The 4,802-nt window shown below is 43.6% G+C and overlaps 1 long non-coding RNA gene across 1 annotated transcript; it reads right to left on the minus strand.

Annotated features, from left to right (window-relative positions):
- Positions 1–1,632: 1,632 nt before the first annotated feature.
- LOC143818861 (uncharacterized) lies at positions 1,633–4,522 on the minus strand. Its single transcript, XR_013224697.1, has 3 exons — positions 3,802–4,522; positions 2,352–2,475; positions 1,633–1,717 (listed from the first exon to the last, which is right to left on the minus strand). It is a non-coding gene; the product is annotated as an uncharacterized LOC143818861 (long non-coding RNA).
- Positions 4,523–4,802: the final 280 nt, after the last annotated feature.

Below are 4,802 nucleotides of genomic sequence, written 5' to 3' on the forward strand. Positions count from 1 at the left end.
ACGACCAGCGATACGACCTGGCCGTGATCGTTGGAAAGTCGTTGTGTAGTCGCTGGGGAGCTGTCACACAGACCGCTCTCCAGCGACCAACGATGCCGAGGGCCCCGGGTAACCAGGGTAAACATCAGGTTACTAAGCGCAGGGCCGCGCTTAGTAACCCGATGTTTACCCTGGTTACCATCGTAAAAGTAAAAAAAAAAAAACAGTACATACTCACATTCCGGTGTCCTTCAGGGTCCCTCGCAGTCTGCTTCCCGCTCTGACTGAGTGCCGCCGTAAAGTGAAAGCAGATCACAGCGGTGACGTCACCGCTGTGCTCTGCTTACTTTCCGGCCGGCAGTCAGTCAGAGCGGGAAGCAGACTGCGAGGGACCCTGACGGACACCGGAATGTGAGTATGTACTGTTTTTGCATGTACTGCGCTTAGTAACCCGATGTTTACCCTGGTTACAAGCGAACGCATCGTTGGATCGGTGTCACACACACCGATCCAACGATGACAGCGGGAGATCCAGCAACGAAAGAAAGTTCCAAACGATCTTGCTACGACGTACGATTCTCAGCGGGGTCCCTGATCGCTGCTGCGTGTCAGACACAGCGATATCGTATGGATATCGCTGGAACGTCACGGATCGTACCGTTGTAGCGACAAAAGTGCCACTGTGAGACAGTACCCTAAGACTCATGAAGTGCAAGTCTGGGTGGAGTGGAGAGCAAGGCTAAGCACAGCAGAATTAGCAAGTTCTAGTGCAGCTAAGCTGCAGCAGAAGAGAGCGGGTCCAGTCTGTATAAGTTTCCTAGAAAATTGAGGACATAGCTTTGGACAGTCTTGAGCCTAAGGTTCGGAAGAGGTATAGAGAGTCATGCCTCTGTCTCCCTGATGAGGAAGATGTCAACCAGGTCGCAGGGTGAGGTCAAGATGGTGGGTCTCAGGACAGGACAGAGACAAGGAATGATGGACCACAAAACCAAGGGAACATCACTAAAAAGAGACTTTGTCGTAATCTGTATGCTGCAGCCACAGTAAAGTTGAACCTGTTAACCCGGACCCAAGGTCTTCTGTGTGGTTTGTAGCCGGAACCGGTCCCATGGTCGGGGAGGTAACGAGCACTACCGAAACAAAAGTAAGGAACATACTCCACCACACCACACACTCCACCCAAACATCCGTTTAGAAGAGGGGCTGGTAGAACTCAGCTCCGGCCCACAGCAGTTGGAAACATGCATGCCTTGGCCCCACTGCACTTAAATAAACCCAGACTAGCCAGGACTCTTACTAGAAGTTTACTACTAAGGCAAAAAAAATCACAGGTAAGGAGTAAAGACTGAACTGGGTCTCTACACTATGGCCACAGTGAGTGCCAGGATCTGGTAAGATTGGTGATGGTGCTGACCACTGGAGAGAAGAAGTTCCTGTGCTCCTCTCTGCTCTACACTTATGTATCATCCATAGTGTATATTTTATTTAGCTTCTTATGGGACTTGCTCTAAGGAAGGCAAAATCACTCATAGCAATACTGATAGATATTGAGACAGCTGAAATGTTACATCTTTAATCTTCTACTAATCCATTGGAGAGCTACCTCTGATACTAGCATTAGAAAGACAGAGAATAAAAAGAAAAAAATGACCAGCACCTATGAACTGAAGAAATCAAGTGTGAACAGGTTCAAGCTGCTGAGGCTGCATAATGCACAAGCCAAAGAATTCAGCCATCTCTGTAAGAGCAAAGACATATGCAGACATTCAATATATGAAAAGTAGATGCATTATTGCTATATGGAACATATTTATAAAATGAAGGGACTTAGCGCATTATGGTAATTGGCCAATTCAGGAGAGCAGATAGATAATAGATAGGTTAATAATAAATAGATAGATAGATAGATAGATAGATATATAGATAGTAGATAGGTTAATAATAGATAGATAGATAGATAGATTTATAGATAGATATAGACTAGACAATCTATATATAATAGATAGATAATGGATAGATAGGAGATAGATGATAGATAGATAGATAGATAGATAGATAGATAGATAGATAGATAATAGATAGATAAATAATAGATAGATAATAGATAGACAGATAATAGATCGATAATAGATAGATAATAGATAGATGATAGATAGATAGATAATAGATAGATAATAGATCAATAATAGATAGATAATAGATAATAGATGGATAATAGATAATAGATAGATAATAGATCAATAATAGATAGATAGATAATAGATAATAGATAGATAATAGATAGATAGATAGATAGATAGATAATAGATAGATAACAGACAGACATAATTAGCCCTATTCCCAAATCTCCATGTGTCATACACCACACTGACCGTAGCAGGATGTGACACCATTTTTATATCGATCCATATCTGCAGATACGACCGCCGCTGATTACAATTAGTGTGTTCCCGGTTTTCTTCGCTTTATGACTTCCATCTTTTCTGAGAAGTAAAGCTGTGAAAATTGATTTGTTGGCGATAATGTTGAATTGATGAAAACTTTGACAAAGTTTATTTTTATTGTTTTTTTTTCCTCCCCGCTCTAAATCCCTAATACTAAACAACAATGTCACAATTTAATGTAATATCATGTCCGATGCATATTCATGAAATAAAAATCTTGGCAGTGACACAAGGAGAGGGGATGAAGTGTTTGGCAGACTGCGTCACGTTTCCAGACCAGCGGATTTTTTGATTAAAGTCCCTTATCCGTGATATCATGCATATCCACTCTGTGATTAAAGTGATCTGGGTCTGACACTCACAATGTCAGCGCGCTCCGAGACCCTTCACACAAGACATGGCTGGAATATATATTGTCCTGGAGTGGGAGACAAACAATAAAGGGCGAGCCGGCCGCCGCCTGATGGCGTCTTACAACTCCTCTGTTACATTCTTACCGGGCCGTATATACATGTGTGGGGTGGGGGAGGGGCACGCTGTATATACAGCGGGTATTTAGAGGTAGCCGCTCTGTATAATGACACCAAGATTCCTTTTTCATTGCAAAATTATCCCCTGGATTTCTGTTTTATTGCATTTTTTCCCTGCAAAGCGTTAATACACGCCGGCATCTTAATCATCGACTCTTTGGGGAGTTTTCCCCCCGAACAATTAAAGTGCGGAGTGGCTGGAGCGGAGGCTGCGAAATGGAGGGGGGCAAATTAATCTTACTGGCCCAGATATAAAGCTGTCAGGTGGAACCCAGGCACTTTATACATAGCGGCTACTAATGAAGGGATAGACAAAGGATGGTGAGGCGGGTTCATAGGGCCTGCACCCACCCAGGGGCTTTGGCACTATTAATAGGGTAATGCTAAAATAAAATAAAAAGGTTAATCATAAAGTTAAAAATTAGAAGTGGTTCTTATATATGATCTGGGCAAACCATCACTAGGATGTATAATGTGCCATTCAGTACAGGGTGGCATCTAACTTTGCAGACATCGCAAAAAAAAATGAAGATTTTGGACAGGTTGGAAATGTGATCTGAGCGATGGTTTGAGGATTTGGGGGTCTACCCTCCTATGTGGTGCCCATATAGTGCCTAAAGTCTTAAAATTATGACTGTAATGTGGGCACTAAATGGCCACTGATTATGTGGGGACCATATGGCAATGTCTGCACTGTGCGACAGCATAGGAAGAAAGTGGACACTGCATGAAGGCAACACATGGTGTTTTAGGGTTTATGTTGGCACACTATGGCAGCATGTGGGCACTTTAACCCTCATTCTTAATGAAGTGAGTGACTTGAGGGTCAATTAATTGGATCTGCTTACCAGTCAGTGTTCAGGACGTCATATGGAAGAAATGAACAGACAGCAATCGTTACTCAACTGTCCCATCTGCAGAGTCCGGCTCTGTGTCCTCCTTCCCGGATGGCAAGCTCCCTCTGCTTCAGGGAATGTCAGGTTAACATGGTAACTTGGCAAGCACCTCTTTTGTCAGACACTAACGCCTTATGGCTCGGTATTCTGGTAGTTTAGCATCCTCATTGCTACCAGTTTATGAACTCTTCTTCTCCACTGGGGTGCTTCCTGACCCATTTCTGATACCCCACTTGACTCCATTGTTCTAAGGTCCCTGACTGCATTCTTAGTTTTGGTGCACCAAGGTGCTTGTTTGCATACTAGGCTCTGCTATTCCAAGAAGCTTGTCTGCATACTCAGTTATTCCATTCCAAGGTACCTGTCTGCATACTTAGCTCTGCTGTGAAAAAGGAGCCTGCCTGCTTACTCAACTCTGTGGTTCCAACGTGCTTGTCAGTTCTGCGATTCCAAGGTGCCTGTCAACAGCTCTGGGTCTTCCCAGACGATCTAGATGTTTATCCAGCTCCTCTATCCTATGCCGCTCCACGTGCTGTAGGGCATATCAGGCTCGGCTGTTCTATGTTGCAGAGACACCTCCAGGCTGTGAAATTCATCCAGACCTATGGCTTAGAGAATCTACCTTACCAGGTGACCCATATCATTAGTCAGGCAATGCAATGGGCATCCAGAGGTTAATCTAGGAAAATGGTAAAGGGCAAAAGTGGGTTACGACATTGATATAACAATCCAATAAGTGCGCCAGGGAAGTATACGAATACAAGCTGGCATAAAGTGACAAATTAAGTGACAAACTGATTGGCCAATGAATCGGCCCTACAACCTAACTGGTCAGATGGATCCTGCCTACAATGCTGTCAATCATGTTATCTGGGCGGCCCGATGCATTGCGCTTCTACCATCAATTGTTACATTGTGAATTGTTACATTGTGAAAACAGTTCAGTAATTTCA

Source organism: Ranitomeya variabilis, chromosome 1, assembly GCF_051348905.1.
Source record: "Ranitomeya variabilis isolate aRanVar5 chromosome 1, aRanVar5.hap1, whole genome shotgun sequence".
Taxonomy (NCBI): domain Eukaryota; kingdom Metazoa; phylum Chordata; class Amphibia; order Anura; family Dendrobatidae; genus Ranitomeya; species Ranitomeya variabilis.